Source organism: Salarias fasciatus, chromosome 16 (genome assembly GCF_902148845.1).
Source record: "Salarias fasciatus chromosome 16, fSalaFa1.1, whole genome shotgun sequence".
NCBI classification, from domain to species: Eukaryota; Metazoa; Chordata; class Actinopteri; order Blenniiformes; family Blenniidae; genus Salarias; species Salarias fasciatus.
In genome coordinates, this window is record NC_043760.1 from 14,463,584 (window position 1) to 14,476,166 (window position 12,583).

Genomic DNA, 12,583 nt, shown 5'->3' on the forward strand with positions numbered 1-12,583 from the left:
ACCCTCGAGCACCCTATGGAGGGTATAGAGCTGGTCCACTGTTCCACGACCAGGATGAAAACCGCATTGTTCCTCCTGAATCCGAGGTTCGGTTATCAGTTAAATCCTCCTCTTCAGTACCCTGGAATAGACTTTCCCAGGGAGGCTGAGGAGTGTGATCCCCCTATAGTTGGAGCACACCCTCCGGTCCCCCTTTTTAAACAGGGGGACAACCACCCTGGTCTGCCAATCCAGAGGCACCTTCCCCGACTGCCACGCGATGTTATAGAGACGTGTCAACCAAGACAGTCCCTGCACATGCAGAGACTTGAGGTACTCAGGGCGAATCTCATCCACCCCCGGTGCCTTGCCACCGAGGAGCTTACCGAGTAGGTGTCGATTAACACTTCCTGTGTTAATCGACAACTGGGGGTGCTGGGTGCTGCAGCCCCCGCAGCACCCCTACTTCCCGCGGTAATGCAAACACCCCCCTCATTTTTTTGTATATTTGCTAATGTCTTGTATTTTGGGTAGAAGTCACATGCAAACCAGCAGATGTTACTCTCAGCATGACTGTCAAGCCTCGATCAGTGGTTCTCAACTGGTTTGACTTGAGGACCCACCATAAGCCCTAACTGACCAATCGGGAACCAAACTTCTGAACACTTTTAACTTCTCAAATTTACCAAATGACAGGACAGTTTGGACCTGAGATCATGAACACAAAATCACAGTATGTCAACACAATAAACAAGTTCCATGATTAACTAAAACAACTAACAAGTGTCAACGCTGGGGAAGGAAATATTCTTCTTTAAAAAAAAACAAAAACAAAACAAAAAACATATTTTCAGATTGTTCTTATTTCAAAAAGGCTCAAAATATGTAGCTTTAGGTGAGTAGTCACTTGATAAAATAACAGAATCTTGTTTAAACTATTCAGTCACTTATTCAGGCATTAATCATGAGGCTGGAACAACAACCACATATTTCATTAAAAGACTTTTTCGACAGACTGAGCTTATGTTTTCAAGCAAAATACATGAAATTAAAAGTACAACTATGTTGAAGTATTTAAGAGAGGAAGAAGAATCTCATTTTATGTAGATCTAGCCGAAAATCCTCACTTGCTGAACGTATTATTTATAGCTGGGCTGTTAACGGCGATAATGTGCTGCGTTATCGCGAGAGTCTTATCGTTCGAGAAAAAAATTGTCGCCGGTAATCTAATCTGTCCTGTGGCCCCAGGAGAGTCACACCGCGCTCCAGCTGAGTGTCAAAAAACCACACATGCGCTTTTAACGGTGAAATACGGTCCATTCCTCATTATTTGCCATATTGAACTCGGCCGAATTATCAGAAAAATCATGAGGAAAATGCTGGTATGAGGCACAAACTGAAATAAGGAGTGCAAATATGAAGAAAATGAAAGTGAAACTTAAATTGCGTGTTTTGTCGGTGCAGTGTTTCGGCCAGCTGGGCATTTTTCAGGCGCAAAATAAAGTACATTTCCCTTCAACACACAATCTGGTTTAATAAAGGTAAGTATGAGGCAAAATTCGGCGTGACTGAATTTAGGCTGTCTTGGAGATAGGATGAAGTTTGAGTAAGTGAGCGCTCATAAGAAACTTCTATTTTTCATCTGCTCTGTTATTGGTGGTGTTGGTGTGTGTGTGTGTGTGTGTGTGTGTGTGTGTGTGTTGGGGGCAAAGACTTGGTATTTTAAGCTTTTATAAATCATATTTGATGAATTGTAAAATTATTTATGGAACACACACATTTTGAATGGAATCGGCAGACTTCAACTGAGCCATTTTAATCGCGATTAATCATGATTAACTCCAGGATTGGGGTGCGATTAATCACGATTAAAAAATTTAATCGTTGCCCAGCTCTAGTATTATTACTAACACTGGACTATGGAGAAAACATATTTCTTCAGTGGCAGTATTGAAAGTCAAATTCAAAATAAATTCAAACAAAAGTGCAATTTAAAAGGATTTAAAGGTGCTGTAGGCAGGATTCAGCATCTCCGCCATCTTGCTTAGGTAAACCTAAGCAAGATGGTGATTTGAAACCCAGCACAGCCAATCCTGTGTTGTTTTCTCCGACATCACGCCCTTACGCAAGTTAAGCCCCTCCCACAAGAACGTGTGACGAACGCCCCTCGACCAATCACGGTTAGAGCCTCAGGGGCTCTTCTGATTGGTCAAAGATACCTGGAGCTGTCGAGATTGCTTTTCAGCTCAGAACAGACACAGATGGAAACGCTGCGCCCTCACAGTAGTGCAATTATGCTACACTCCTAAAGGATTATCAATGGATACTCTAACATTTAATCCAAAGAAAACACAGAAAAATTAGCACTGACTAGCAAAATCCTGCCTACAGCACCTTTAATATTCAAACTTAACTTTTGTTTTGATGACCTTCTCAGTAAATAAATGAAGCAGCACTCGGGATTTAATGTAACTCTGAGTTTGGAGGAAGTAATGGAGAATTAGTAGTTACTGAACCTAATTCCAGTTCTACGAGTGTATGCGTGCTCACCGACGGGCTTCGCTATTGGTACTCCTCTCGGCGCCAGCCAATCACTGAGACAAAAACTGAAACCTGCGCACCAATTCTAGCCGCGCGTTGGCACATCGCCATGCCCCTCCCCGAGGATATATCCCTAGCGGCTCAAGCGTCGCTCTCCCTTCTTCTGAACAGCCAAGAAGGAAGCAGACAGCTGGGCCAGCAGGTAGGTGGGCATGCATACACTCGTAGAACTGGAGTTACGTTCAGTAACAACTAATTTCACTTCGTGCTATGCTTAGCCCACTTACGGGCTTCGCTATTGGTACTCACCCATAGATTGTATATAAATGGATAGACCTTGACGTCACCCATAGAGTTCCCAACTGCCGTTCTGAAGACTTTAGCGAGTCCAGCAGGACGTCTCCACATTGAATATTTGAAACCGGATGTAAATGTGATTGGTCCCGCCTGTCACGTGACCGCATCATGTGGACAGAGGAGGCGCTGCGATAGGGCGATTTATGCAAAACTTTAACTCGTAATATAAAATCAACAGATGATTTATGTGAAAATCAGAGTCTGGTGAAGCCAGCACGTTTATAGAAACTAGTGATAGAGACCAAAATATGTCCTGAAACTGGGCGCTTTATATGTTTATTTGCACTCTGAAAATCTGTATTTTTGAATGGGTTCCAATGGGACCTGGGCTCTTTTTGAAACCAGCATCATCGCCCCCTGCTGGAATCTCTCCGGAATTACAGTTTCTTTGCACTTCCGCATTATCTTCATGTTTTATGAGCGGAGGTTGGCGCCTGTACTCACCAAGGCGGAGGCCGTAGGGGTGAATATACTCCCAGCTGGCATGCTGACAGGATTGGTGCGGAAAAGACAGAAGTAAACAGGCCGTACGTCCAGCACGGCCACAATAACCTCCAAGAAAATTAGGGCAGGCAGCCTCACACTGAGGCACCGCCCGCAACGTGCATAAGCATCGCCACAGCGACACACATGCTCCGGCCGGGGCAGAGCCACAACGGCAGGCGGGAAAACCCCTGGTCCGCGACCCCACACGGGAGGCAGACCGGGGCCGGACGAGGGCCAATATGGTTAAGCGACAGAACCCCCGTTCGCGCTGAGAACCGACATGGCCACAGTGTCTGTGCACATATCCATCAGATATGAGCGCACAAAGGTGGATGCGGAAGCCCAGGAGGCAGCATGGCAGATGTCACCCACCATGACACCTCTGCACAGGGCCGCAGAGGCAGCCATGCTCCGCGTGGAATGAGCACGAATCACCGCTGGCGGCGGGAGATTCTGCGCCTCATAGGCAGCTGCAATAGCGCCTCCAACCCAGTGGGTGAGACGCTGGGAGGACAGCGAGGCTACACGCCCCCTGGTCCCGAAGCGCACAAACAGCTGGTCTGTAGTGCGAAAGCCAGCTGTGCGCTCAACATAGCAGCGCAAAGCCCTGACCGGGCAAAGCAACCGCAGCCGTGGGTTGTCCCCAGACGAGCCAGGCGTGGAGCCAAGCGCCCTGATCCAGATGACTCATGACCGGAAGTCCGATGTGATCAGCTTGGGATGAATGGCCGGGTTAGGCCAGTGGTGCACTAGTCCCCCATCCTGACTGAACACCATACAGGAGTGATGGACCGACAAGGCGCAGAGGTCCCCAACTCTCTTGGCAGAGGCCAGCGCCAACAGAGGAGAAGCCTTAAAGGAGAGAAAGTGGTCCTCCGCCTGCTCCAAAGGCTCGAAGGGGGGCCCTCTCAGACCATCCAGCACAGTGTGGTGGTCCCACGGGGAAACCACATGCCTGGGGGGCGGCCTCAGCCGACACGCCCCTCACAGAAAGCGCTTCACCAGCGGGTGATTGCGCGCAGAAAAATGGCCGAAACCGCCATGGCCCGCCGTAATGGCCAATGCAAATACCACGAGAGTAGATGCAGCGCGACCACTGTCCAGCAGGGCCTGGAGAAACTCCAATACTGCACCGATAGTGCAGGAGACCGGGTCCAGACCCCTCTTCGAGCACCACGACGTGAAGAGCTGCCACCGAGACCTGTAGGCCTTGACAGTAGAGGGGGCCCTGGCACTCTGGATGGTGGAAATCACTGCTGGGGGGAGATCTAGTTCCACAAATCTCACCCTCTCAGCTTCCAGACCAAGAGTCTCCCGCCCAGGACAGGTGGGACCGGAGGGCGCCCCCTGCCTGCAGCAGCGCGTCAGGCCCGTTGGGGATTGGCCACGGGTCCCCGACCGCCAGCTGAACCAGGTCCGGGAACCACCGGGCACTCGGGGTGTCCGGGGTCACCACTATCGCATGGAGGTTCTGGGTCCTCACCCTGCATAACAGCGGGGCTAAGAGGTGGGCTGGAGGGAATGCGTACAGGAGGCCTGGAGGCCAGTCCCTGTGTGTATTTTTGTTTTAATGCGCTCGTATTCTGCATTTTACTTTTCTTGTCATCTTTCTGATCATTGAAGAATAAATAAAAATATATTATTAAATTATTCCCGGCTCGCGCTGCTGCTCTTCCGTCATTTTGCTGGAGATTCGCAATGCACGATGGGTAATATTGAGCCATCTAGGGACAATCGATGATCACTACTTTTCGAGATGCATTGTGGGAAATTTCTAGTGCCCTTCTTCTTTGCTATCTGGGCATTTGGACAGCCTTACAAATGGCATCTTCACTATGTAGTGCCCTATATATAGGGAATAGTGTGGACATTCGAACACAGCCTGAGTCTTACCTGATTTTCTTCATATTCAGTCAGCTCATCAAAACCAGCCATGGTCTTTGTTATGGCTGCTGCCTTTACATGTTTAGTGTTTGGTCATGTTTGTCTCCCTCAGGTATCCAGTCGTGGCGTCTTTCCTTTTTTCCTATCCCTTCATTCATGACATCACCAATCCAGCCAGTAATCATCCTGGACACCTGTCACCAGTCATCTAATCAGCCATCATCCACTCATCCTCCAGTCCTGCCCCTATATATATGGCTTTGTCCCCTGTGTTTCTGTGTGGGAGAGGACACTTGTTCTTTTGGCAAGTTTTGACGCTTTGTCTGAAGTTTTGAGGTTTTTTTGTTTCCTTCTTAGCCCAGACAACAGATTGATGATCTATTTTTGTTAAACCTACCTGTCCCCATCTAGTGTGTTTTGTAGTCTCCCCCATTTTCTGTATTGTCTTCATCCTTGGAGAAGGGCTCCAGGTCAGACAACCATTCTGCAACTTTCTGTATATACACATTAGGTAAGCGTGTGCGGCTACCCCATTATTTCCCGGACGTCTATGGTGTCAAATGGCGAGTGTCAACCTGCATTATAGGGAATTAGCACTACCTAGTGTTCGGGAGTACAAATGGACCTTCAAGATTTGTCTCCTGTACTTTTTTTTTTTTCTCCTGGCAAAGACTAGGAACCGACTTAAAACGGGCCCGCAACCCAGCAGTTGTGAAACACTGGCTCGGAGGGACATCTCGAAGGTGTATGTTTAGGAAAAAGTGAGCTATGGCCAAACTAACGTGTCTTCTGTGAATCTGTCCACAGTGTCAGAATAGTCATTGTTATAAGTTGTTTCATGTGAATTGTAACCCATTCTCTCACTGCTGAGAGGAAACACCTGTGTGACTTAGGTTATTTTGGAATCTGTTTTGACTGCTTTTAACCGAGACATGGCTAGTTGCCACTGATGCACCTGTTATTCTCACTGATTCCCCACCAAATTTTAATTTTTATTTGATTATAATTTTTATTAATTTCACCCAGACAGAGTAAGAGGAGTGAATGGACAGCTTCTATTAAAAAAAAAAAAAAACTTATTGAGTGTGCGTGCAGTGGTTTTTAACCGTGACAAATCATTTTAGCATTCCCCCAATCCTCTGTCTAACAGTGTATAGACCCCCCATTACTGTAGTCTGTTTTTTAGTGAATATTCTGAACTTTTAGCCAGTCATTCTAAATGTAACATTCATTGTAATATGAATTTTGATAACTGGTGATTTTAACCTGCACATTGATAATATCTCGGACTCAATATCCAGAGAATTTTTGAATCTTTTAAACTGTTAAGATTTTAAACAGCATGTCACCCAGCCGACTCACAACAGAGGACACACTCTGGACCTGGTTATAAAGCACAGTTTCCATCATTGTGTCCTCTGTTGTTGACCTGGCTGTGTCTGACCACTACCGTGTGTTTTTTTAACATCACCAATAACCAGCAGGAAGCCCAGGTGAGAACAGTGAGGAGACGCTACCTCAATTCTGAAGTGGCTGCAGATTTTATAAAGATTTTACAGAGCACTCCTGCTGTGATCTCACCTGCATGATTTTACCTGCTTGATGATTTTAACAGTAAACTGAAGTCCAGCCTGGACTCAGTAGCTCCACTTTTCACTACAACAATCAAAGGACAATCCAAACCCCCATGGAGAAAAAACGATAAGAGCAACAAATTGAAAAGAAACTGCAGGAGGGCTGAAAGGATGTGGAGGAAACCAAGTTACATCATTACGTCAACAACTCAAAATTTACAATAATGCAGTAAAACAGGCACGGACCTCCCGTTTCTTTCAACACTCAGCAGGGCTGGAGTGGGACTCATTTTCAGCTCTGGAGTTTCATGCCTCAGACCGGCCCACTTAGGAGCAGGATGTATTATTAAAAAAATTATGCATTTATAACTTTACATGTTAAGTTTATAGTAGCGCACTGTTCTGTAAAGCCTTGTCATTCAGTGTATTTCTCAAAAATATTTACAATTCAGTGCAAGTAAGGGTTGTTTCACAATGTAGATTTATTTCAGCATGAGTGCACATCTCCAACATTATTCTATAGCCTATCTATATCAATCTATACTCTTTTCAAATAACTATAACGATACCCAACCCTTAAAATGAAATAAAAGAATGAAAACATTGAATATTACATTCAAAAAACAAAATAAAAAGTGTTGCACTTTCTAATAACACTATAATGTCTTTTTCTACCACAAAAGAAAGAAAACAGTTCCATCACAACTTAGATTTCACATAATGAGAACATGAGTTAAAGAGCAAATCTCCAACACGATTCTTCACAACTTCAGAATGTCCTTTTGCTAAATGAAATGAGTGTTTATAGATATCTAATCCTTATGAATAAAGAATAAATAATTATTCCACTGTTCTCTGCAAGTTTGTTATTCACAGTATAACATTAACTTTGTAATGATGCCATTCTGTGTGTGTGTGGGGGGGGTCTCCTCAGTGGAAAATGCGAATCAGCTGCGTGCTGGTCAGAGGAGAGTTTGCGTGTTGTCTGCACGGGGGTGAGGTGGGAGAAGAGTGGTTTGGAGGAGTTCAACTTTTGTGACGTACTTAGGTTTGAAGAGTTTCAAACGAGCTGTTTTCTACCCGAAGGGAGGGGCTGCTGTAAAAGACTGAAAGCAGACTGAAAAAGATTACTCAGACATGTGTGGATGAAGGCAAATAACATTTTGTGAGTGGTTTTAAGGGGAAATCAACTTTGTGGCATGCTTAAAACCTTAAAAAAGTGGATTTTGTATGATATAGGTCCTTTAACAGCAACTTGGAGGCCAGTCCAATCACATGGTAGGCATCAGTTCGCAGATTGTACTGGGAGAGGATGAGATGAACACAAATGGCACAGTTATTACAGGAGGAACAAATTTTGTTCCCGAGTTCAACATCCTGCTGTTCCATGGAAGGATCCTTCCTTGTGGCATTCCACTAGCTGTCCTGACAGTGTATACCTCCAGAGGGGACATCTTTATTCCGTCCCACTGACAAGCAAGGCTGTAGAGTTCAGTACATAATATGTCAAATGCAGCTCTATTGTCAAACTTAAGCAGACATTTGCTTATTTCTTCCAGAGCTGAGCTGGGGAGTCTATTTTCCCTCTCATGAGCAAAGTTTTGAGGGTCCAGACAGGCAAAATCTGAGCAAAGTTTTGCATTGGCAGAAAACCTATGTATACTGTCTGTCACTGTGTCCACAATGTGAACTTTGACCTTGAAGTCATTATTATCTCATGCTAGCTGTTCATCTTCTGCAAGCTTTCCTGGCATTCTTTTCTTTTTCCTGAACCTTCTCTCAGGAAGGGCAGTCTGTACTACCACCTCACACTCTTCCTTCTCTTGCAACTTTCCATTTTTAACCCACTTCTCAAACTCATCAGCTGCACACTTAACTCCTTCAAAGTCCCGAGCATACTCCCTGAGACCCTCCTCTGTCCCCTCAACCAGACATTGAGCTGTGATGATATCCGTTCCCCTGGTCTGTAAGTATTTTGAAAGGGGGGATGTCTGCTCAAAATGCAAAGGAAAATTTGAGCAGTGAGCACTGTCTCATACCTCAAAAGGCCTTCAATGAATCCCTTTGCCTTGGCCCTCACTGTTGGTTGTTGTGTTCTGTCATCTACAATGGTCTGTAAAGTCATAAGCACTTCAAGACACAAGGCTCTCTGGGGATTCCCAAATCACCCAAACACTTTACTTAGTGCCTGATCCTTAGCCCACCACCTGGTCGGCCGTATTGGGCACGGTCGTCTATGATGCTTGTCCTGAATCATCTCTTCCCACCTCTGCATGCACTTGCATGATTCTCTTAGGAGAATTGCTATCAAACTGCTAAGCAGCGAAAAGAGGGATGCACTTTCTACAACACTGTCTGTTATAAGATAAGATAAACTTTATTGTCCCACCGGGGAAATTTATCTAGAGCAAAGTGCAAAGTGCTACATCAACATGTATATATATATATATATATATATATATATATATATATATATATATATATATATATATATATATATATATATATATATATATATAAAAACAATGTACGTACATATAAAAACAACAGTAACAAAAGTAGGACATTATGAGAAGAACACACATGTAGATTCACATTCCCGTGAAGCAACACAGGGCAAAAATGTCCGTCCTTCAATAGCCGGTGCCCTAGTTGGAGCGGTTTACCATATGCCGGCTGTTCAATAATACGATAGACATGGGGATAAAGGAAAGTTTCTGCTCTCCCTTTCACACTTCCTCCAGTTTCCCTGGACTCTCATGCACCTGTATCACAATAAAACATAATAATCTGTCAGGCTTTAGCACATTTAATATGTAAAACACATTTTGACTTAACCAATTAGGATATTTTGAATGACAAAATATGCAGGTATGTTTCATTTTACTTTTATCCAGGTCTACACTATACTCTTCATTATATTAATTCTAATGATAATCAGTTAATAAGCAATCCTACCTGCCCTCTCTGGACTTGTGGGCTCACGGCTGGTGCTTGGTGCTGGATCTCGCTTCTGACTCTGAGGGGCTACAAGACAAAGCCTCCCAGTTATGCGACATCATACTATTATATAACATTATGTTTTATGCCACACAATTGACTTGATAATTAATTAACGTGAATGGTGGTTTGCAGGCGACGTTCAACATCTTGTAGGGTGACCAGTTGACACAGGCTAAAATTCGGGGTGTTATCAATGAATTACATAGCTAACAATTACATTAACAAGCTGACATTTTGCGCCTACAAACCACTCCCCTCCCCTGACCCCCCCCCCCCCCCCCCCCCCCCCCCCCCCAAAAAAAAACAAAGTGTGCCTTAATGCAGGCGGTGTTGCTACTGAGCCATCTGCCTGAAACAAGCTCTGGCTCTGGCAGCTATGGACAGTGACAGAAGAACAGAAGTTCGTAATTCATGAAAAAGCATGGGTCCAGCTCAAGAGGTTTTCATTCAAAACATGACAATCGCTGAAAACAAGTCTGTCTACGCATTTTATAGCCGCCATACCAAAGTAGAATCAATTGTAGTCATCATGCCAAGCACTTCTCAAAAGCCACTGTCAAGTCCTCTGAGATTTTTGTGCTGCTCCGGACTTGAATGGAGCATGTTAAACAGGATTTAACTCAAAGAATCAGACCAAGTTTTCTGTCAATTTTTTTGTTGTCCACAATTTTTTTGGTTTCTTTAGTTTTCTTTTGATTTCTTAACCCTTTATTGAGTTCTTAGTTTCTTTGGGCTCTTCTTTAGGTTCTTAGCCTTTTGTTCTTAGTTGTTAGAAGGTTCTCAGTTGAAAAACCTTAAGGTAAACACAAAATATGCCCAATTACTCCTAGGAGTAGTATTTAAAGTGCAACTCCAGTTTTTTTGACACCTGGACCTTATTTATAGGTGTGTGCATGCTCATACACTCACTCAAACATCGTGCAGCTCGGAGTCCTTCAGAAGTTATTTAGATCCAACCAATTTAGCCGCACTTAGCGGGGGCCACGGCAATGGAACTTTAGCGCGGGACATAATCTTTGCAAAATTGCTCATTTCGGCTATATTTTTTCATCCATCGTCATCCTCGTCGACCGTCTTCAGGTGGGTCAGCTGACAATTTTCGCTAACTTAGCAACAATTAGCTCGGATGGGAACGTTGGAGCTCCTCTCCCCAGCAGAGAAGCACTTTGAGTCGGCCTCAGCTGTCACGGCGCCTGTGTGCCTGACTTCCAGGGGCAGAGTTGGGGCCGATTGGGTAAACGGCCCGGAGCTGCTCCACGGAGGCGACGGGAGAGCTCCAGCAGCCGCGGCCTGCTTCACGCGCCTCTGTGGTTATGCGGCGGGTCCCCGCGCGCTCCGTGGCCGGCACGGAGCGCGTCTCTGCCCGGGAGCGGAGATCCGGAGCTGCCGTGCCACGGCTTGCTCCACGGAGGCGCGTAAAGCAGGCTGCGCCTTCCAGGGGTCAAGCTCCACGGAGGCTGACGGGAGAGCTCCGGATCTCTGCTCCCAGGTGGAGACACGCTCCGTGCCGGCCGCGGAGCACGTGGGGACCCGCAGCATAACCACGGAGGCGGAGAGGAGCTCCGTGACGTTCCCATCCGAGCTAATTCTGGCTAAGTTAGCATGGTGTCAGAGAAGAGCGAAGCGCAGCAAACCCCATCAGAGCAGAGCAGAGCAGAGCAGAGCTTTGAGCATCCAACCCTGGACCGAAAGGCAACCCGGAGCCGCCACGGGGTCCCCCGCCCGGCACGGCGCCCAGTGCCACCGCCGTTTCGGACAGTTCCCCTGACCCAGCGGCCTAGCCTCCAGGCCCGGCTCCGCTGGCAGGCGACAAATGTGCAAAATACAATTAAAATATGATATAAGCACACGAACAAACTAAAGTTTTTGAAGGCCAAGTTTTGATTCATGAATTAATATTTATTACTTTATTTGGTTAATCATTATTAGGTTATGTGAACAAAACAGCCTCATGTTTAACTTTTGTACAGACCTTTATATAATTAATTCCTTTACTTTGACCCGATGTGTTATATCATAACATTGCACCATAAATAATCAATACAACGTGACAATGGCAATTATGTCTGAATGAAAGTTCAAGCTTGTAAACTCGTCTCCTATAAAAGGCCAGCTCTGCTTGGGCTTATTCACACCAAGACACCATGGCTGTGTTGGGGAATATCCTCTTGGTGTTCCTGATAGCTGCTTTCAGCAGCTGCATGGGCCTGAAGCATGGACACAAAAAGCTGCCGTTGGACACTTTTGCTGCGCACTCCTCGCAAAAAAGGTATTGTATGGTTTGAGAAAGCTTGAAAATCTATGAAAATGCTTCTGTGTAAACTTAAAGGATAAGTTCGGTTTAAACAGTTTTCACTATGTTTATAGAATGAAGTATAACAATATACTCACCCAGAAGGCTTTTCTTATCCGAACAGTGCTTCGGGAGAAATTTAGATCCAAAATCGAGCGGCGCACATCCCTATACTGTCAGCAGACGGGGCATGTGTATAGCCGCTCCTAAAACAGCTTTAATCATCCAAAAACTCATTAGTTTCACCAATATTTCATCATGGTCCGCTCACACCACTCCTCCACGACAGCCCGGTGTTGCGAGATATGTCATATCTGCAGATATATATTCGATTTGAATTTACTACTTGGTGTCCACACATATCTAGACACCTACATCTAGATATATATGTCTATATGCACTGAAAAAAATAACTTTTAAGATTTACTTAAAAAAATCCTGGTAACAATTTGCACTAACTCTTAAG